Source organism: Sus scrofa, chromosome 7 (assembly GCF_000003025.6).
Source record: "Sus scrofa isolate TJ Tabasco breed Duroc chromosome 7, Sscrofa11.1, whole genome shotgun sequence".
Lineage (NCBI taxonomy): Eukaryota > Metazoa > Chordata > Mammalia > Artiodactyla > Suidae > Sus > Sus scrofa.
Genome location: NC_010449.5, coordinates 10,891,252 through 10,914,328, shown reverse-complemented (window position 1 = coordinate 10,914,328; position 23,077 = coordinate 10,891,252). Strand labels below are relative to the sequence as shown.

The following is a 23,077-nucleotide window of genomic DNA, read 5'->3' as shown; positions in this document are numbered from 1 at the left end:
TAGATGCCCAGATTGGCTGAAATTGCAGGGAAGATGTTAGACACTCAGTGGCCTGGACTTGGGTGGCCTAGAGATTATCCAGAGGTCTTCCTTAACCTCTAACTGTCACATAAAAGGCAGCGTCTGGGTAGAAAGATGAGATCAGACACCAAAGTTCAAATAGCCAGAAAGAAACACCAGACCAGAGGGGAGGGGCCAAGACTGGCCCCCATTAGGGCAGAGAGGTGGAGCTGCTGGAATGTGGGTCAGGACCTCTCGTTTAGGGACAGACTCGCCAGTGGGCGGAAGGCATCCTTCAGGGCCACTTCCGTGATTGGGAGAAGGGAAGCTACAAGGATGGAGGGAGAACTAGACACCCAGCCTCAAGCCACGTCCCTTCCTCGCAGAGTGTGAAAGAGTGCCGAGGAAAAGTGGGCTGCACACCCACTCGCCGGCCTTTCTCTCTCCTAGCCCATTGTCTCCACTCCCCTCTCGGCCTGGGCCCTCCGCGAGAGACAGAGCCATCCTCGGAGAAGCCTTTGTCACAACCCAGCCTTGATATGGGCCGTGAAGGTGAATGGATGAACACCAAGGAAATAAGCCGCTGAGCGCGGTTTTGAGACTGCATCTCAAAACGATGTTGGTCACCTGCCTCCTCTGAGTGTAATAGAAGTCATGCAGCTTAAAAACTCTGACTGTTGATTTGAAAATTTACCCCATGCAGTGATTGATAATAGAAGCTTTCAGGAATGAACAAAAAAAGAGGGGGAGGGGACGGTACACCAGTGCCGGGAAAACATATGTGGATAAGGTTCCACATATGTTTGAAAGGGAGGATGCTTAAAAGCCTTGACAGTTCACCTTCCCCATGTGGCGCTCAGCTGTCCCGACTTCCCGGGTCTGGGTTACAGGTGGGCACACAGAGGCACAGGCCATCAGGAGAGGAGGGTGCAGGCTCTCTGTCCATCTTGGTATCATTCTTGGTTTTTTTTCTTCTTATGGTTGCACCTGCAGCATATGGAAGTTCTCAGGCTAGGGGTCAAATTGTAGCTGTAGCTGCCAGCCTATACCACCGCCATGGGGTCCGAGCTGCATCTGCAACTCACTGCGGCCTGTGGCAACACCAGATCCTTAACCCACTGAGTGAGGCCAGGGATCCATCGCACATCCTCATGGATGCCATGTCGGATTCCTAACCCACTGAGCCAGAAGGGAAACCCCCTCTTAGTATCATTATTTAAAGCGGCACAGTGACCAGACTACCACCGATGGCTTATTTTGAACCAACCAGGAGAAAAAAAAAGGAGGCCTGGCCGTTCCCAGAGACCGCTGCCCCTGTCCCTGCCTGCACTTAAGAGGGCCACTTGACCGTTCCGAGGAAGATGTTACTGTGGACCAAAAAAAGACATTCTGTTTGACTGGGCCGTGCTCCAAAGAGGGAAGATGTGGCCTCTTCGTCCCTCGATTGCCTTCGAAGCAGACTTTTCCCTCCCCCGGGGTCGTTCATCAGATTAGAGCCCTTTTCTAGGCCCTCGACTTTGTTAGAGATTTTCTTAGGAAACACCCAGTGGTTTCAGGTTTTAGTGGAAGGAGGGTGGATGGAACTTCATTGACGCTGAGCCTGAGGTCGAGGCGAGGGCAACGATCTGTCCGATTCGCTATTCTCAAGATGGAAGGAGGGAGGGAAGTTACACCAAGCCCCTCGAGTGACGCCGTCTTAGTGAAGCAGTCCTGAGGGTCAGCCTGGGTTTGAGCGGCCTGGAGGGGATTTATTGCCTAGAACAGCGAATTCTAAAATGCAGCTGCAGTCCAGACACGTGAAGAACCTTCGTAAATACTGATGCCTGGGCCTCATTCCCACAGAGTCTGACTCAGTCGGTGTGTTTATTTCCTGGGGCTGCCACAGCAAAGTTCTACAGACTTCAGGGGGTGGGGTGGTGCTTAAACAGCAGACATGTATTGTCTCGCAGCTCTGGGGGCTAGAAGTCCAAGATCAAGGCCCTGGCAGCGTTAGTTTCTTCTGAGGCCTCTCTGCTGGGCTTGCAGCCGCCTGCCTTCTTCCCGCATCCTTACAGGGGGTCCGTGCTCTCATCTCCTGTTCTCATGAGGACACGGGTCACATTGGAGCTGGCCCACTGTCGTGACCTCCTTTCACTTTAGCCACCCTCCAAAGACCTGATGGCCAAGAGGAGCACCCTCTGAGGCGCTGGGGTTAGGACTTCCACCATGAATCTGGGGGGACACGGTGTAGCCCGTAGCAGTCGGCCGGGCGAGCTCAGGCATCGGTGCCGTGAGCGCCTCCCCCAGATACTCGGATTGCAGCTGAGGTTGGGAATCTCTGTTCCAGATGGCTCTGTCCGAGCATCCAGAAACAGCTGCTTGGAGCAGAATCCCCGGACAGTCATTTTTTACATTGTGAAAGTGCTGGGAACTTGTGCAGGAAAAGGCTGCTGTAAACAGAGCGACGCAAAGAGCTTCGGATACCAAATGAGGTGACCGTGGAGAGACTGTTCAGAAGTCCCTCCTGCCTCCCTGGGGATGGGGATGGGGGCGCTGCTCTTCTCCCCCGCCCCCGCCCCGGGGGTCCAGCAGGCGGGGTGCTTTTAAGGAGCTCCCCAAGGACGGCCAGACTCCCTCACTGCACTGCTGGATTTTCTGAGCGTCGTGATCTGTGGCTTGGTTTCCTGAGTTGACCTACCCCCCAGGAGGGGCGCGCCCTGTGCAAGCAGCTGGCCTCAGTTCTTGGGCCAGGAATACAGTAGCACCTTCCAGAACCCCGCAGCGGGGCCCTTGGACAGACACGCCTGCCTCCTGTGAGAGTGCTTGATGAGAGGTGAACAATTAACGGGAGGCTGGGGTCGCTCCCAGGCGGATCTGCCGCGGGTGGTGACTGGCGTGTGGGGGCGAGTGTCGTGATGCAGCGCCCGGGCTGACTCAGCCCAGCTCCCCTCCCGGCTCCCGGCAGGCACGCACTGGCGCCTCCTGGCTCAGCCCGCGGCAGGAGTCTGTTTCTCTGTTGCTCTTGCCCTGCAAACTCAGTTCTGGCTTTTTCAAAGATTGCTGATTTTTTTTTTTAAAGACAATCCTTTTGTGAATCTGACTTTCCTTTTTGTTCATAGCTGATGGTTGCCCTGTGTCTCTCACTCCGAGGCCAGTTATTCACAAGTAAGAGGAGCGGTTCCCCCCGCCTCCCATGAGCCCACATTCATCCGGAGGTCAGGAGGCACTCAAGTTCCCCTCCTGACGTCCTCTGTCCTTAGTCCCCCCCCTCCACCCCACCCCGAGAGGACAGACTTGATGCGGCCTCGCTCTCCAGCCTGGAATGTGTGTCAGGTGCTGGCTTGGGGGGCTTTCCTTCCTTCACTGCACGGCATCCTCTCAGAGGACCAAAGCCACCAGTATGCTTGGCACCCCCACTTTGCAGATGAGGAATCAAAGCTCAGGGGGTGAAGACCTGCCCGGGAATATCCAATGGTGGGAGAATCAGATTCAGATCTACCTCATCCTGACTCCAGATCCCATTCCTGGCTGCTGGGCCTTCTGAGCAGTGCTGACACACCGCTGCTGATCCCATGCGCCCCCCTGGCTCTACAAGGCATCTCTCTGGTGGGCCGTCTCACACCTCTGACCCAGACCTTTCCTTGCCTGAGCTGCAGGCTGGGGCCCCTCGGAGCTCACCTGCCCCCCGCCGAGCTCCAGATGGCCCTCTTTTTGGGAGCCTGCTCTGCCCTGACCTTCCCTTTCCTGAGGATTTGTCTCCATTCAGTGACTCAGGCCAAGATGTGGGAGTCACCCTTGACTCCTCGCTCTCTCCCAGCCCACAGGCACGTCATCAGCGAATCCAGCGAGACTAACAATATCCAGAACCCAGCCACCTCCTCCCACCTCCGCCGTGACCGCTCTCCTCCCCGCCTCCGTGAGTCATCTCTGTCACCCCCTCATTCAGAGCCCTTGGAGCCTTCCTGTCTCATTCAGGGGTGTCAGTTATTAAGTTATTGCCTCCTGACTCCACGCCCGTCCTTCCACATTGGATTTCACCTCGCCCCGACTGGGCCCCCAGAAACCACCCTTCTCCTTGCTCAGCTCGCTCGGCCGGTAGGAGGCGCTAGAGGGAGAGCTCACCCCTGCAGAAGGGACTGCTTCCTCTGTTTTCTGTGGGTTCCCCTCGCCTGCACCTCCTGTGAGGGGCACCACGGCCCTACTGCCTCACCCCCACAGAGGCAGGCCCTTGCCGTAGCAGCAGTTACATCCACGCTGCAACTTTCTTCACACTCAGGAACCAACCTCACTGTGCACCCCAGGGTCAGCAGAGCTGGTTGCATTTCCCCCTCTGCAGGGTCCTGAACCTGGAGGACCCTCTTCAGAGCTTCCAGGGGTGTTTTAAGCGGCCTTGGGGAGAATCCTAAAGAGGGTGCTGGCATCACAGGAGAATGAAGACGGGAGCCACCTGGCACTGTCAGCGTCTCCACTGCGCGAGGCCCTGGCTGTACCTGGGAAGTGCGTTACATCCTCCCTCTCTTTTCACCCAGTTGCTATAGTTTTTCCCGGCTGGGAGGCCTGGGGGGGGTGCAGAGCTAACTAAATTTAGAAGTTGCGGAATCTACGGCATCTCAACTTCACTCTCACTTTCCATTCTGACTGGCTTTTGAACTAATGGACATGGAGGGGCTGCCTTCCTAGAACAGTATCCTCCGAAGTTCATGGAACACCCTAAGTGGTTACCAGCTCCCGTGAGCTTAATTCATAACAGACAGGCTTGGGAGTGTCGGTGGCTGGCTTGTCCTCTGTGTACAGACTTTGTGAGGCCAGGTCTGCCGTGGAGATGGCCACACCTCACTTCTAAGATGAAGCTTCATCGAACTGGACTAACGACATTTTCAGACCAGGAAGAGGCAAGAGAGTTTCTTGACGCTAGCAGTTAGCAGGGACTCACCTTCCCAGAGCTGAAGGTGGAATGGACCCTAAATCCGGCACGTTCCGGGCTACACCCTGCCCTGCTGGGTTGTGGGTAGGTTCCCTGGATTACAGTGGCATGTTACAGTTCTCACTGCGTGGTTCATCTGTTCAGTCTTGTTTGCCTTGGACCTGAGCCACCCGGGTTTCTGAAGGTGGTGAGCTGGCCACTGTTCCTGGCCCCACAACACAGGTGTGATCTGTGCCATGTGAAATGCGAGTGGCAATTATAGTGGCTGATTTGAAAGGAAACTGAACACCCTAGCTTTCACCCGGTCAGCTTGACTTGGCTATGGGCACCTTTCTTCTTGGGCAAATGAGGGCTGAACTCTTGAGTCAGACTCTTTCAAGGGCTTGCATTTCTAGGTTCCAATCACAAACAAGACAACCTTGTGAAGCTGGGGGCTGTCTACACTCTCAGCAAACTGGTGGCCTGTAAAAGGAGACCCTTGAGTACATAAAACCCCTCACTCTAAGGGTTTAGATTTTGCTCAGGTTAGAGCTACTACTGCCTTAGTTTACTGTGCCATATACTTTTTTCTTTCTACGGCCACACCCACGGCATATGGAAGTTTCTAGGCAAGGGGTCGATTCGGAGCTGCAGGTGCAGGCCTGCATCACAGCCACAGCAACACGGGATCTGAGCCAAGGCTGGGACCTACACCACAGCTCACGGCCATGCCAGATCCCTGACCCACTGAGCAAGGCCAGGGATCGAACCTGCATCCTCATGGATACTAGTCAGATTTGTTTCCACTGCGCCACAACAGGAACTCCGAACTGTGCCATATTTGAAACGAGAAATTTGAGCTGTATTTTAACTTTGGAAATTGTTGGGCAGGAGGTAATTGATAAGTACCCTCGGCGCATGTAGCACTGTGCTGGGAACTCAATGGGGAACCTAAAATCCAGGGTATGCTTGGTTACTGTCCTTAGGAAGCTCCTAATCCGTTTAAGGGAATAGAAGCTACATACACATAGACCCCATAAAACCAGAGCATGCGTAAGCATTAAAATGTCTGTCAAGGAGTTCCTGCCATGGCGCAGTGGTTAACGAATCCGACTAGGAACCATGAGGTTGCGGGTTCGGTCCCTGCCCTTGCTCAGTGGGTTAACGATCCGGGGTTGCCGTGAGCTGTGGTGTAGGTTGCAGACGCAGCTCGGATCTCACGTTGCTGTGGCTCTGGTGTAGGCCAGTGGCTAAGCTCCGATTCGACCCCTAGCCTGGGAACCTCCATATGCCACGGGAGCGGCCCAAAGAAATAGCAAAAAAACAAAACAAACAAAAAAAAAAGTCTGTCGAGACAGGCGTGCTGTAGATACTCAGAGAAAGAATCCATCACTGTGGACCTGCGCTCACTGGAGAAGGCTGCGCTGGAATTGGAGTGGCCTGGAGAAAAGGTGGAGGAGAGGGGGGACCTCAGGCCAGTGGCGGTCCGAGCAGGGACTTGGTGGCTCCGACACTGGATTTACAAGTGGACGCGCTGCTTCTGAGGGCGTCTTTAGGGAGGGTGGCGAGCAGATGGGAAGGGCTGGAGTTGGAGCACCCCGGTCCGGTGGGGGGACACCAACCAAGGGAAGTCAGACTGTAGTTTGTGCAATTTGAAAGATGAAACGATGATTCAAAGGGGAAAAGATAAGAAATATTTGGCAACTGTGCCTTACAAGTCAAATAAGAGGTACAAGTCCTCCTGAGGACTTGGGAGGAGGGAGGAAACCCCCCGGGCAGGTTCGTCAAGGAGCCTGGAAGGGGAAGGGCCAGGGACGGGGAGGAAGAGGAAGGGGAAGAGGCAGAAGAAAGGAATCATGGGGGTGGGGGCTCAAAGCAAAGCTGACGCTGGAAGGTGTCCGGCTACTTGGTGGAGGAGATGGGTGTTTGACCAGAATTCGGTCTTGAGACAGAATGAGAAAGTCGGTAACAGTTACACTGGGGGCCAGGGGGTGGGTGGGCAGGGAGTGGATGAGGGAAAGATGCCAGGATTACACAGCATGTGCCAGGGCCACGCTGTATTTGGATGGTTTGAGCCTGGGGCGGGTCTGGGGGCTGTGGGCCCTTCTCCAGTTGTGTTCAGTGATTCCAGAGGTCAGGATGCGAGTTGGTGGGGTTGATTGGAAGGGAGGGACCGAAGGGAGGAGGTCTCTGTTGCTGACGAGGGCAGCCTTTATTTAGCTTCGTACAAGTTTCCACAGGCTGGAGGGGGTGGATTCTGAGGAATGGGCGGAGCACCTGCTGGGCCAGGAGACCAGGAGGAGGAAGCAGTCCTGTGCTGATGAGGTCCTGGGGAGACCTGGTGGGCCAACCTGGCGGGGAGCTGGGAGGACGAAGAAGAAGGGAAGAAAGCAGAGCACTGAGTGTTTTCTTTGATACTTTTCTACATAAAGGAAGTTAGGTTGAATTAAGTTGTCAACAGTAGCATGAATAACATGATAATGATAAGGTAGTTAACTTAGAAGATGTTGGAACAAACCATTCTCCACATTTCTTTAGATCTTTTTTTCTATCCAGGCTTATTAAACACTCTTTCCTTAAACACTCTGTGCTTAAGGAAAGAATTTAGAAATGGGAAGAGCAGGGATTCAGCTTAGTTTGGAAACTCGGCTCCATCATTTCCTAATGGTGAGATCTTGGGCAACTTACCCAACGTTCCACGCCTGATTTTTCTCGTCTGTAAAGTAGGAATAACAGTACCTTTCCTTGGTGCTGTAGTGAAGATAAACATTAGGTTCCAACAAGTGGGGACTATTGTTATTTCAGAATTAGAATTTCAGAGGTGTTTGTTTTTCAGGGGAAGTTGTTCTTTAGCCCTGCCGATTTCCCCCTCATCATTCCTTGCTTCTCACTCCTCACTCAGTAAACACGTCTCCTTAGATCTGTGCTTTGGAATATGGAGCTCTGAGCCCAGGTAACTGGAAGTAAATAAGCCAATATTTGTGGATACGTTGTAAATTCAGCCACATTTTGGAGTTCCCGTCATGGCTCAGTGGGTAACAAATCTGACTAGGAACCATGAGGTTGCAGGTTCGATCCCTAGCCTTGCTCAGTGGGTTAAGGATCTGGCATTGCCATGAGCCATGGTGGTGGGTCACAGATGCAGCTCAGATCCCGCATTGCTGTGGCTGTGGTGTAGGCTGGCAGCAACAGCTCTTGATTAGATCCCTAGCCTGGGAACCTCCATGTGCCAAGGGTGTGGCCCTAAAAAAACAAAAAGACAAAAAAAAAAAAAAAATTCAGCCACTTTTTGGAACGATGAGGGAATTGTGGGGAATTAACCCATGAGCAGAGCTGTTTGGCACGTCCCAGCACTCTTCACAGGCCATTGGGATCTTTCCGCCTGAGACTCACACGGGCGTGGGCGACCGTCTCCTCCCCCAGAGCCTGAATCAGGGGTCGCTGTGCTGAGTCACGTGGCCCTCTGCCGGGAGTGACGTCAGGGCTGTGGGAGTTGTTGGAGGCGCCGACGAACCCAGCGTGTGGGTCAGAAGCACAGAGTCTTGAGCTGTGTTCCCAGGGGTAACTCACCTCCGTGACGCGTAACAGGAGAGTCAGACAGTCCAAGCAGGAAGTAAATTCAGATGTGTTTGGAAGATATTAAAGAATGTGGAAAAAATTCTCCAAGGGGGCCTGAGCTCCCCTTTCCCTTTTCTATGTAAAACATTTTGGTTCTCTGGCTGCATCTTTTCTCGAGGTACCTGAGCAAGACCGTGTGCTCTGACAGCTGGGAGATTTCCTTGTTCGTCCTGTGTGCAGGGGAAGACCGAGTTCTAGTTCTTATTTCTTTTTTTTTTATTTGCTTTTTAGGGCTGCACCTCCAAGCTGCAGCTGCCAGCCTGCACCACAACCACAGCAACACAGGATCCGAGCCACATCTGTGACCTACACCACAACTCACAGCAACGCTGGATCCTTAACACTGAGCAAGGCCAGGGGTCAAACCCGCATCCTCATGGATCCTGGTTGGACTCCTGCTCCACAACAGGAAACCCCTGAGTCCTAGTTCTTAGTGTCTGGGTGAGTTCTACCTCCTTGGCAGACAAAGTCTGTAACCGTCATGGGCTTGGCCAGGATTTTGTTTTAATTTAATTTGTCTAAAGCACAAGGGAAGACTTTGTGGGGTGAGGCCAAGAAACCATACTTCATATTTGCCTAAGACCTTTGCCTGCAGACCTCAGCTCTTAAGCTCATTGACAAAATAGTTGTGGGAGCACAGATTTACACTGAAACGTAATCCTTACTCCAGTATTTCCATTGTGTGAATTTGACAGAGAAACTGCCTTACTTGTGTTGTCCTGATTTCTTTGTTTCTATGGCCTGCCTTAGAAGCTTCCTTATTTTAAGCAGCAACCAAATTGTATCTGGGGTTTTGTTATAAAAAAGTACCGTGGGATAGAATTTTTCCGGAGGCAGACATTGCAGAGTTGTCCGTCCAGGTAGACTTTCAGTGCTTATGTGTGGAAAGGGGAGGGGAAGGGTTGTGAATTCCAAGTTCAGAATGGACATCTGTTGCCCTTTGACCTCTGGCCATCCAAATCTTCCCTCTCAGAACTCAGGAAGCAAGTTGAGTCGGATACACCCATCGCTGTCTGAAATCGCAACTCTTCTTTTCTAAAACTCAGGAACTGAAGAGATTTCTTCCTCTCCAGACTCACTGTCCAGAGCCTCACTGTCAGAACTGAGGAATCAAATTTAGACCGAAGGGTCCTTTCCCCACTTCCTGCTTATTAGAAACCCCTCACTTTAAGGTAGAAAATTAGGAAACTACAGGAAAGAATAGAGATAACAATAGTGACTCATGGTCAGAGGTATGGTCGTGAAAGCTAGTTTCCTGATAGTGGCGTATGTCAGGGAGCAAGTGAGGACTACCCTTCTCTTGTCTCTTTCACTTCCTCCTCATTCTCCCTATCCTGGAAGCATTCAGAATCCATTGCAGCACCATTTACTGCAGCCAAGACGTGGAAGCAACCTAAATGTCCATTGACAGAGGAGTGGATAAAGAAGATGTGGTACATAAGACAATGGAATATTACTCGGCCATAAAAAACAGTGAAACGATGCCATTTTCAACAACATGGATGGACCCTGAAATTACCATCCTAAGTGAAGTTAGTGAAAGGCAGACAGCATATCATATCACTTATATGCGGAATCTAAAAAAAAAAAAAAAAGGATACAAATGAACTTATTTGCAGAACAGAAATAGACTCACAGACTTTGAGAAACTTGTGGTTACCAAGGGGGACGGGTGGGGGCTGGAGGGATGGACTAGGCGTTTGAGATTGGCATGTGCACACTGAGGTATATGGAATGACTGGCCAACAGGGACCTGCCGAATATCACAAAGAACTTTACCCAATATTCTGTGATAATCTATGTGGGAAAAGAATCTGAGAGAGAATGAATGTGTGTATATGTATAACTGAATCACTTTGTTGTACCGCAGAAATTATTACAACATTGCGCATCAACTGTGCTTCAATGAAACTTAAAAAAAGAAAAAGTCCATGGTAATTAAAACAGCAATAGCAACCAAACACTTTGTTGCTGGATGTGCATGTTGGCTTGGCTGACTTTTGCATCTGGCCAACACGTACCATGTGTGAGATTTTTTGTTGTTGTTGCCAGCCTTCTGCACTTGAATCTAGATTTGGCCATTGGGCCTTCTTTTGGTAGCCAGCATCATGTTGCTCTTGGCACTGGACCTCTTGCCCAGGCATGGGAGGATGACCCACCAGGCTGGTTTTTTCAGGCTCACATTTGTAGCCACAGAACCTGTGGAAATATTGGGATCCATCCTTGACTGGAACTCACTTCTCTACTGACAGACAAGGACGAAAATGCCCAGTTGAAATGTAGTTTAAAATCTCAGCATCAAGAGAGTCAGGAGTGAAAATGATGCAGGACTGATGGTACCCATTGACTTGAAAAAAAAAATGCATTTCCCCCCAAGTGCTCAAAAGATCACCACCACTGCTGTCTGGGTTCCGACTGAGTGTGTGAGCAAAACAAAGCCAGATGCAGCCAGTTAACTCCCAGGCGCTCGGATGCAGCCCTACCACGGGCAGCTTTCCTCTGGCACTTATTTTCTCTAACCGCCATCCTCGGTTTTGTCGGCATTGCTTCTTGGGGTGGCAGCTGCAGGTGAAGGGGCAGGATGTGGGGAATCTGGCGGGTGCTCGGTCATGTGGCCATGGAGCAAAGGTGCCTCTTGATCCAGTGTCTCTGCTAGTTTCCAGGCTCCTGACCATACCTGTTCAGTGCGAATATGACTCCCGCCTGAGCGGCTCTGTTTGTAGACGCCTCCTTCATCTGGCTGCCTGTAAAATGACCTCAACTTTGATAGTTGCTCCATTCCTGGTAAGGGTTTGGGCCACTGTCTATTGGGTGTCTTTAAGGGAATTTTAAAAATTGGTCTTTTGACCAGGCCTGGAGGCAGAGTGGACCATGCGTGAAGACAAGGCCGTTTGCTCGTGTTGGATGAAGCCCTGCTCAAGGTGAGGGAAAGACTTGACATTAGTTCCTGCTGTGCCCTCATGTACATCACAGAGTACAAGTCATTCATGCAGCCAGCTCGGGGCCACAGAGCACGTGGGCGGATTTCGCTCGTGTGTTGACACCTTGCTTTGGTGGCGCTCTGAGTGCCCCGCTACCTTCTCCCCTTCCCGCTCGTCCCTGTGCACTCCGAGCAGAATGTTGGCTTTTTAGGTAGGCCAACCGAAGCCTGGAGCGAGAAATTAGTTACCTGGGGGACGATGTAAGCCAGCGTTCCTGCCAAGACCAGATCCCTGGTCTTTGAGCCAGTTCTATAAATCCCCCAGTGGGACTGGACTTAGATTTAATTTAGTTTTTCAGTCTTGGCAAACTGGATGCTGTGTGTTTGCGTAGACTTGCACCATTTAAAAGGTTCTTGGAGTTTAGATCTTGCATGTAATTTGCTACATTAGCTTTGGGCAAAAATATTTGCTTTTTGGTCCTTTGTGGTTTCAGTTTCTTCTCAGCATTAACCTGGCACGTCAGAGAGAGCTGTAGTGTGGAGCGCGGCAGGGGACCCTGAGTTCGGGGCAGGAGGGCTTATTACTAATGGCAGCTTTTCAGGCTGCAGGAGCTCATATAAGATTTTCTCAGTTTGGTTGGTTGGTTGTTTATGTATTTTGGAGATTACTCAATTGAGATAAGGAAGCCAAGCAGTTCAAATGAAGCCTTTAGGTTTGGATCAACATTGGGAAAAACCTTCTGATGCATTGGACTAAGTAAGAGTATCACTGTGCTGTTTGTCATGCAAAATGACGTTAACAGGGTCACAATTGTCCCAACACCTCAAAGTTCAGTCCTCTGAGGTGAACAGAACCAGGGTGTGTTATTCCAACGAAAACTCTAAAGTTCTCCAGAATGTTAAATACTTCAGCATTGGTGAATGGATTGTCTAGTAATTAGGTCTAATCGCTATATATTCTTTTGTGACAATAAGCAAGCAGCAGATATTATGCCCCATTTCCTGAGAGGGACAGCTGAAGCAGAGAAAAGGAAGTAACGGGTTTAGACACATGAAGAAACAGTGTCTGGACGTGCTGGGGACAGCCCCTGAGGATAAATCCTGAAGGGATACTGACTTTCAGCAGAGTTTCCCTCTGCCCTTTTGAAGCAAAGGCTCTTGTTTTGGTAGACTGTGGAACTCCTGCTTCCCTGTTTCTGCACCACTGCCGACGTCTCAACTGCATTTTCAGCCCCAGTGGGATCACACCACGTGGAGGGTTAGGTTCTAAAGTCAACATGGAGGGTGAGAAGCTATTATATTTTTTAAAATTCACCCATAAAGGACACAAGGAACTTCTTTGCAGAACAGATACTGACTCACAGACTGAAAAACTTATGGTTTCCAAAGGAGACAGTTTGGGGGGTGGAGAGATGCACTGGGGGTGTGGGATGGAAATCCTATAAAATTGGATTGTGATGATCATTGTACATCATAAATGTAATAAAGTCATTGAGTAATTAAAAAAACTCACCCATAAATTTGCCCATTTTCATGTAGAATGCATAGTTTATAGCATCGGTATGTATAGCATATGCAGAAATACATATGTGGCAGGGAACCTACCTCAACATGATAAAGGCCATATATGACAAATCCACAGCGAACATCATTCTCAATGGTGAAAAGCTGAAAGAATTCCCGCTGAGATCAGGAACAAGACAAGGATGTCCGCTCTCACCAATACTCTTCAACATAGTTCTGGAAGTCCTAGCCACAGCAATCAGAGAAGTAAAAGAAATAAAAGGAATCCAAATTGGAAAGGAAGAAGTAAAACTATCGCTGTTTGCAGATGACATGATACCATACCTAGAGAATCCTAAAGACTCTACCAGAAAACTGTTAGAGCTCATCCACGAATTTGGCAAAGTCGCAGGATACAAAATCAATACATAGAAATGGACAGCGTTTCTATATACTAACAATGAAAAAGCAGAAAAGGAAATTAGGGAAGCAATCCCATTTACCATCACATCCAAAAGAATAAAATACCTAGGAGTAAACCTACCTAAAGAAACAAAAGACTTATATTCTGAAAACTACAAGCCACTGATGAAAGAAATCAAAGATGACGCACATAGATGGAAAGATATACCACGCTCGTGGATTGGAAAAGTTAATATTATCAAAATGACTTTACTACCCAAGGCAATCTACAGATTCAGTGCAATCCCTATCAAATTACCAAGGACATTTTTCACAGAACTTGAACAAAATATTTTAAAGTTTGTTTGGAAGCACAAAAGACCCAGAAGAGCCAAAGACACCCTGAAAAAGAAAAATGGAGCTGGAGGAATCAGGCTCCCAGACTTCAGACTATACTACGAAGCAACAGTCGTCAAAACCGCATGGTGCTGGCACAAAGACAGACATATAGATCAGTGGAACAGGATAGAAAGCCCAGAATTAAACCCATGCACTTACAGCCAACTCATCTATGACAAAGGAGGCAAGACGATACAATGGAGAAAGGACAGCTTGTCAATAAGTGGTGCTGGGAAAACTGGACAGCCACATGGAAAAGAATGAAATTAGAACACTCCCTAACACCATACACAAAAATAAACTCCAAATGGATTCAAGACCTAGATATAAGACCAGACACTATCAAACTCCTAGAGGAAAACACAGGCCAAACACTCCCTGACATAAATGACAGCAACATCTTCTCAGATCCACCTCTCAGAGTATTGACAATAAAAAGAAAAATAAACAAATGGGACCTACTCAAACTTCAAAGTTTCTGCACAGCAAAGGAAACCCTAAACAACACAAAAAGACAACCCACAGAATGGGAGAAAATCTTTGCAAGTGAATTGACTGACAAGGGATTCATCTCCAAAATTTATAAACACCTTCTGCAGCTCCATACCAAAAAACAAACCACCCCATCCAAAAATGGGCAGAAGATCTAAACAGACAGTTCTCCAAAGAAGACATACAGATGGCCGAGAAACACATGAAAAGATGTTCAACATCACTCATTATTAGAGAGATGCAAATCAAAACCACTCTGAGGTACCACCTTACACCAGCCAGAATGGCCATCATCCAAAAGTCTACCAACAATAAGTGCTGGAGAGGGTGTGGAGAAAAAGGAACCCTAGTACACTGTTGGTGGGATTGTCAATTGGTGCAACCACTGTGGAAAGCAGTATGGAGATTCCTCAGAAAACTAAACATGGAACTACCATTGGATCCAGCAATCCCACTCCTGGGCATCTATCCAGAGAAAACCATGACTCGCAAAGACACATGTACTCCAATGTTCATTGCAGCACTATTTGCAATAGCCAAGACATGGAAACAACCTAAATGTCCATCGACAGAGGAGTGGATCCAGAAGATGTGGTACATCTACACAATGGAATATTACTCAGCCATTAAAAAGAATGAAATACCGGCATTCTTAGCAACATGGATGGACCTAGAAATTATCATGCTAAGTGAAGTCAGCCATACAATGAGACACTAACATCAAATGCTTTCACTGATATGTGGAATCTGAAAAAAGGACAGACTGAACTTCTTTGCAGAACAGATGCTGACCCACAGACGTTGAAACACTTGTGGTCTCTGGAGGAGACAGTTTGGGGGGTGGGGGATGTGCCTGGGCTGTGGGATGGAAATCCTGTGAAATCAGATTGTTATGATCATTATACAACTACAGATGTCATAAATTCATTTGAGCAATAAAAAAAAATGGAAAATAAAATTAAAAAATCACGAAAAAAAGTTTTTCATTGTAGAGAATTCTTTTCTTATATTGAAGTATAGTTGATTTACAATGTCATGTTATTTTCCAGTGTATAGCAAAGTGATTCAGTTATAACATATTATATATATATATTTTTTTTCAGATTCATTTCTGTTACAGGTTATCACAAGCTATTGAATATAGTTCCATGTGCTGTACAATAGGACTTTCCTTATTGTTTATCTATTTCATATATAGTAATGTCTCTGTGTTAATCCCAAACTCCTAATTTATCTCTCTTCCCTTGCCCCTTTGGTAACCATACATTTGTTTTCCATGTCTATCTACGCATGTTTGTTTTCTATATAAACAAATAAATTCTGTACATAAAAAAAAAAACATACGCAGGTAAAGACGGTGCGTGCCACATTTAATTTTTAGTGCCAAATCTTTCAACATTAGCATCTCAGCAAGAGGCTCTGAGAGACAAGCAGGAGCAAAGATTGATTGAGGGCAGAGGAGCCCCACATCTCTCCTCCCCGGCTCCCCAGGGCCTTTGCTCACTGAGAGGAAGGGCAGGAAGAATTGCTCATGTTGGAAAATGTCCCCCTCTCTTCCTCTCTCTCCTTACAGCTGCCCTGTGTGCCCACCCCTCTTTCTCACTCTGCTTTGTCCCCCTGAATGGATACAGTTGAATCCAGGAAAGTTAAATATGCACGTGATGTCATTTTACCATAGGTTTCACAAATGCCAGCTCTCCGTCAGAGAACGTCATTGCGAAATCATAAGAAAAAGAAAAAGGAGAGCTTGTGGCTTCCTCATCCTCATTAGCAGGAAAACACACTGATGGACTTCATGTTTTGGGGGGAAGGATCAGTCTAGCATCGTCGTACGGGTTTATCGTTCATACTGTTAGTAGTTTACATGGGAATGTTACATTGTCCAAGCCAAGGAGATCCATGCCCTTGTGGAAAAACACAGCTCGTGTTGTGTCCTGGCATATGCACTGCACGGGGAACCCTCTGGTCAAAGCGAGTGTAGCACATGTTCGACAGCATCTGGGGAAGCATCTTAGGCTGCGGAGGGATATGCACCAGGGTAGTTACGTCAGAACATCGTTTTACCTGACCACTTGCATCAGCTTTCTTCTCAGTTACCCCAAAGCATCAATACTTTACAGCAAGTCGTGGTGGCAGGAGCTGGGTTGGGAACTTCAAAGAGGTCACAGACGAAGGGAGAACCTAGTCTGGAACAGCCATCCCTGAAGCCAGCTCCAGGACCGTCTGGGTTGGTCAGTTGTCTCTACGCTCTCAGATCCCTCTCTCATTTTCTACGTAGGGCTCTGTTTTGTAGTGCACAGGGCTGACGCATAGACTACATCCCCAGACTCTCGCCACGGGTCTCCCTGCTGGTCTTGGCCATTGAGAGCCATTGGAAGACAAGAGAAAGGGAGAACCAAGGTATTTCTCTCTCTTGTTTTCTGCTTGAGATGCTGTCTTTGCGAGAGTTGGGTCTAGTCCGCAGTCGTGGCTCTTCTAGGACAATCTGTCCTGCTGGATTTCCCCAGGGCTGAACACTGGGAAGGCTCATTTTCCCATCATTTCCTCAGCCTTAGAAAGAGTAGTGGCTTCCTGCCATTGCTAATATCTGGGTTGTCTGACCATCCCTTTTGGTTTTTTAGTCTTCCACCACCATTACGGCGAGATCCCTATATTAAAATTTTGATATAGAGCTACCTGATCGGACCCTGTTTTGTTTGTTTGTTTTCACAGACCCTGAGTAATACCCATCCAGGCTCTAGCCTCTGCTTGTATCTTATTCTTGACCTGAGGTGTTTGTCCTTAGGTCTAACTTCAGATTTAACCAGATCATTGCTCCTCGCAGACATCTTTCTGTTGTTTGTTGGCCTCAGTCCTGATGCTCGGGCAATGCTCAGTGACTTTTATGCTTTAGTTCCCTCCTCTCATACCTGTTTCTGTTGATACAAGACGTTGTTGGAAATAGAAGATATTGGATTTACACACAGAGGGGGGTCTTTAGATTTGTAATCCACTGCCCTCATTTCACCGGTGAAGGCACCAGCTGCCTAGAATAGTTAATGACTTCCCCAGGGTCACCAAGTTCATGGTGATGGGGGAGGAGGGAAGGGACGTTTCATGTCTAGATAAACTTTTTATCTTCTTATTAACTGTAGCATGTGCCTACCTGATGACTCTCCTCACTGCCTGGACTTTGCCCTCAAGCAGATCTTTTGCACCTAGTGGACAGAAATATTAATTAATTAGTTCAACTTGTATTTATTGATCATCATTAAGGGCAAGGCTCAATGCTGACTGCTTTGGGAAGGACACGTGACTAGGAAATGATTGCCATCCTCAAGACATTCACTCTCTGTGAAGGGGTAGGACTTACCTACAAATGATTTAGACCTAAGTCATGTATAGTATATGCAAGATAGAAAACCATAAGCTCCACACGAGGGATGCACATAAAGCATGATGTGATGTGGAGGGGAAAGAAAGTGGGTTCTGGCTGGGCAGTGTTGGTGAAAACTTTAGGGAGCAGGGAGTATTTAAAATGGATTGAGGAGTTCCCGTCGTGGCGCAGTGGTTAACGAATCCGACTAGGAACCATGAGGTTGCGGGTTCGGTCCCTGCCCTTGCTCAGTGGGTTAAGGATCCGGCGTTGCCGTGAGCTGTGGTGTAGGTTGCAGACGCGGCTCGGATCCTGCGTTGCTGTGGCTCTGGTGTAGGCCGGCGGCTACAGCTCCGATTCGACCCCTAGTCTGGGAACCTCCATATGCCGCGGGAGCGGCCCAAGAAATAGCAAAAAGACAAAATAAATAAATAAATAAATAAATAAATAAATAAATAAATAAATAAAAATGGATTGAGAAGCATGGATACTGTTTGACCACATAGAGCTGGAGGGGAAGCCATTCATGAGGGCACAGTGAGTGGTTCCGTGAAGCTGGAAAGTCGATGGCCTTTAAGGGGGATGACGGGGATGACAGCAACCAGCACCACCACCACGGCTAACATGTGATAAGCTCCGACCATGTCCCCATAGGCTCTGCTAAGTGTTTTACAAGCTTTGTCTCAGCCTGTGAGCTGGGGATTGCCGTTTCTGTCCTGCCGATGGGGAAACTGAGATTCAGAGAGCTCAGTTCCTTGTTGGAACTAACTGCTAACCCAGGTAATAAGCAATGGAGCTGGGAGTCCACGGAGGTCGGCCTGATGCGAGGTAGGCTGTTACCCCCTAAGCCAAATGGGTAGGCTATAAAGAGAAGTCAGGGATTTACATTTAGATGAAAAGGCGTGACTGGTAAAGTTAGTACTGAGTTTCTAGAGCAGTCGTTAGGACAAATGAAGCGACCTAGATTCCTGGGCGGCAGGGGGAGTCCAGCTGTCACATCCTCACTCGAGCAGAGGTCTGTAGACTTTCTTGATTCACCGTGACCGTGACTACATTTTCGACCATGTTCTCTCCATGGAAGTATGTTGATGGTCACATGTTTGTGTATGTGCGCACCTGCCTGTGCTGTGGTCCTAATATGTTATGCATTTTATAAAACATACGTAAAAGTAAATTGAACATGGATGAAGCGAAGATAAAAAATATTTCAGCAACATAGTTTTTATTTATTAGCAACTCAAAACACCATCTTTACCTTCACAAGTAAAAGGCTTTCCCATATTTTTCATTAAGCTTAGTCAGGTTTTCTAAATCCTGATTGAGTCTCGCATAACTTTAAACCCTGTCAAGACACCATCAGTGTTTACTTCCTAGCACTGCATGCTTTTCTTTTAATGCTGCCAGTCGTCAAGGTTTCGTACCATCACTGGCTAGTATCTCAAGTCATAATAGATGCCCAGCGCGAGATTCCTCATTCATTTCAGGTGTCCGTCCTTATCTGGCTATGCCCACAGCATGCCCAAGCTAGGGATCAAACCCACACGCACAGCAGTAATCAGAGCCACAGCAGTGACAATGCCAGAGCCTTAACCCCTTGAGCCACCAGGGAACTCCCCCTAAATCAGTTTGAAAAAATAATTTTGAGGTCTTTCACGGGTTGACCTTTGGGAAATGAAAGCTTCAGTGCTGCTGAGCTCGTGACGTGACTGATGAAGAGCTTGTCAAAGAGCGTGAGGGCCGCGGGCTCTGCCGTGTTCCCATTGTTTGCCTGGGCCTGTGTTATTGGTAGTACTTTCTCTCTATGCTTTCTTTCTGTGGAACTTGCACAGTTTTTTTCAATGATTGGAAGGTTAAATTGGTTAAAGTTATATATTATGACGCATACAGCCACTCAGTCAGGCACAAGGAAATAGCAAAATGTTCTAAAAGGATGAACGTAGACCAGGGGCTGAGGCTGGATACCTGTCTCAACCGCTCGGGAAACTTCACTCAACCCCGAGTATTGCAGATTGGGTGAGAGCACTAGGTTAGTCTGGATAATCTGGATAATACCTATTTGTTAAGCCTAATTTTTAAAAAAATTTTTTTTTGCTTTTTAGGGCTGTACCTGCAGCATATGGAAGTTCCCAGGCTAGGCGTCAAATCAGAGCTGGAGATACCAGCCTACACCACAGCCACAGCAACACAGGGTCCTAGCCACATCTGCGACCTACACCACCGCTCATGGCAATGCCGGATCCTTAACCCACTGAGTAAGGCCAGGGAGCGAACCTGAGTCCTCATGGATCCTAGCTGGGTTCGTTACCTCTGAGCCATGACAGGAACTCCTTAATTAATTTAGTTTTAAATAAAAGCATGTGTTGATAGCTTGATGGTTTAAATTCCTGCAGGATTCCATTACTGTTGAATCTTTAAAACTGTGTACCTTGTCTATTTCTTGAAGATGTGGGCTTCCGGAGAAAAATAGAAAAGAGGGAGGTGACAAAAACATTCAGAGAATATCTTTTTCTCTAGAAAAATCTGCGGTGTGATTTATAATCCCTGAAAAATTCTCCTGGAGTTCTTAGGGGCCTGAGTGACTAAATGCTGCTCTAACTAAGAGGAAGGTATGTTTTACATGCATCACTATTCATTACTTCTATATACTAGGATGGAAGAACTCAAACAGTTACAGGAAATTAAATCCTATTTTCATTAAAACTCCTCTGTTTGAATCTGGAACGTGGATAGCCCTGACATTTAAATCGGAATCCACCCCCATCTTCATTCTGTTGACCAAAGTAATACAAGGAAAATATGGGAATTATCTGTTTACCAAAGCGATACCATCTACACCCAAGCATACTAACCCAAACTCCAGAGCCTCGTGGATGAAATCTCTGCCTCCCGTGTTAAGGCCACCAGGTTCAATTCCTGCTGGGCTGGTAGTTTTTTCAATTAAATTTCCATTAACTTTTCGCCTCTGTGTCATTAGACACTAATTCTTGTGTGTGGCAGGGATGAAAGTGTAAAAGGAAATATCTGACTCATGCATCACGTTGCTGACAAGTGAAATGTGACGATGACAACATTTTAATGTGGGAGATAGAGAAGCCAGCAAGAGGACAGGTCTTTCAGACCCGACACTGACCACGCAGAGGAGTGGTGGCAGCTGCAGCTCAGGAAGGCAATTTGGAAGATAGCGATCTTGGCTCGGAGCCTTCAGGACAATGGAGGCTGGGATGGAAGGAAGAAGCTGGGTGGAGAGAGCAGGCTGCATTAGCCTTTGCCACGGCACGAGGAGCCCTCGTGGGCAAGAGAGGAGGTGGAGGGGAACAAGCTGGTACGAAGCAGGAAAGACAGACCTCCGTCACTAAAGAAAGGCCAGACCAGGACCCTCAGAAGCGACCCCTGGTTAATACCTGCATTCTTAGATGACCCAAAGTTCAAGCAACAGGAGGGAGAATATTAAGAAGAACATGTGGCTAAGAGGACAGAAGAACAGGTCATGCATTTAACCTGAGCCATGGAAAGGGTTCCCAGGGCACCGATGAAGACAGTGAGAAATGGGCAGAGGTGGCAGCAACTTGGCAAGAAGGGAAAAGGTAAAAAGACAACATCCAATGGAATATAAGCCCATGCATGCATTCGCTAATTGGTGGTGTGGAGAAAGAGTAATAATTGATGCTAAAGAAGGCTATTCCAAGAAGACGGGTGAGGAAGAACTGGCATTCTTTTTTTTTTTTTTTTCTTTTTTGTTTTTTGCCATTTCTTGGCTGCTCCCGCGGCATATGGAGGTTCCCAGGCTAGGGGTCTAATCAGAGCCGTAACCACCAGCCTACGCCAGAGCCACAGCAACGCAGGGTCTGAGCCACATCTGCAACCTACACCACAGCTCATGGCAAAGCTGGATCCTTAACCCACTGAGCAAGACCAGGGATTGAACCCGCAGCCTCATGATTCCTAGTCAGATTCGTTAACCACTGAGCCACAGCTGGAACTCCAGAACCGGCATTCTTTTAGGCATTTCATGGAAATAAGAGTAAACAGGTTTTAGAGTTCTGTTACACAAATTTAAACCAAATGAGCTTAGACACAGAACTTTAAAAATAGAGGAAAATATTAAGAACAACTTATTCATTAGGTCTTTTCTAGGTTTACATTTTGTGGGGGGTTGATTAAAAGATTGGATGGTAAAATTTTTAGATTATTCCATGTTTTAATTGAGAATACAAAGTAAAACAAAAATAACTGTACTTTCACATGTACATCTATATACATGCAGTCTATATATATTTGTATATAATAAATAGAATCAACTTTTAAACACCCATAATTATGCCTAATATTTTATTAAACCCTTATTATTCTGTGCACTCTTAAGACATTGCACATCTTAATAATTTATCACAATTATTCTCTTAAAGAGGAACTCTATTTCTCTCCCTTTTAAAGATGAGAAAACTAAGAAGTTCAAATCCAAGTTCATAGGGTCTGTACATGATAGAGTTAGGGTTGGGAAACAGGCATTCTGATTCTAGAACCAGTGTTTGTTACCTCGACTCTGTGGAATGGCAGTTAATAATAATAAAAAAAATCACATCTGGAATAGGTTTAACATTTATATTTGAATATAGCTTTGCCTGCTGTACTGAGAATATTTACTTCATCATAAAATAGAGGAATCCAAATTGAAGTTACAAGGCTAAATTGATTCAAGAGGCTTTTTTTTTTTTTAGCGGCTGGAAAGAAATCACATCATTTCTTAGAAGGATGCAAAACATCAGTGTAAAGTAAAATGGCCTTATTTCAGCAAGATTCTGCTGCATTCTTGACCTTAGCTAGTGCTCAGCCCCTTGGAGTGTGTGTGTGTGTGTGTGTGTGTGTTTGTAGTCCTGGGATCTACTTTGGAGTCAATCTTATTACTTCCATCTGTGCACCGACAGTTTGCAGACATCTCCTGACCTTGGTCTGTACACAGTTTTGCTTTTGCTTTGCCTGCGCAGGCACTGATGTCTCACAGGAACCAGGGTCCCCCAAACTCTTGCGTTGGTGAAGCACGCATTTGGTCCCAAGTAACAGGACATCCAGCTCACAGTAGCTTAAACAAATATGGGTTTATTTTTCTCATACAGTGAGAAGTCTGGAGCTAGGCAGCTGCCTGCATTGGTGTAGCTCTCTATGTTTTCAGAGTGGGAGTTTCTGCCGTGCTCTTAGCCTTTCCTTCTTGTTTGTAAAATGCAGTTGCAACTCTGAACATCCACAGCAGGCAGAGTGAGGAACAGGCAGCACCAGCTGTATCTGTTTCCTTCTCTAGGGAAGTAAATCTTCTTAGAACACCTTGTGCCCTTCCCTTTGGCCTCTACCCTCCAGGGCTGCGGCTAGGGTGGGTCAGCACTGGCTGCCAAGCAGGCTGAGAAAGTATTGGGGCTGCAGGGAGAAGGAAATTGGATGTGGGTGTTGAGTAGCTAATGGAGTTTGCCCTTGAATCTCAATAGACGTCGTAATTTAAGAAATAGCCTGAATT

At 47.5% G+C, this 23,077-nt stretch overlaps 1 long non-coding RNA gene across 1 annotated transcript in view; it reads left to right on the top strand.

The window, feature by feature from the left end:
• The window catches only part of LOC106504325, a 109,091-nt gene continuing 94,811 nt past the window's right edge, over nucleotides 8,798–23,077 (top strand). Inside the window, exon 1 of the long non-coding RNA XR_002346314.1 lies at nucleotides 8,798–8,941. This is a non-coding gene — a long non-coding RNA (uncharacterized LOC106504325). The remainder of the gene's footprint in view (nucleotides 8,942–23,077) is intronic.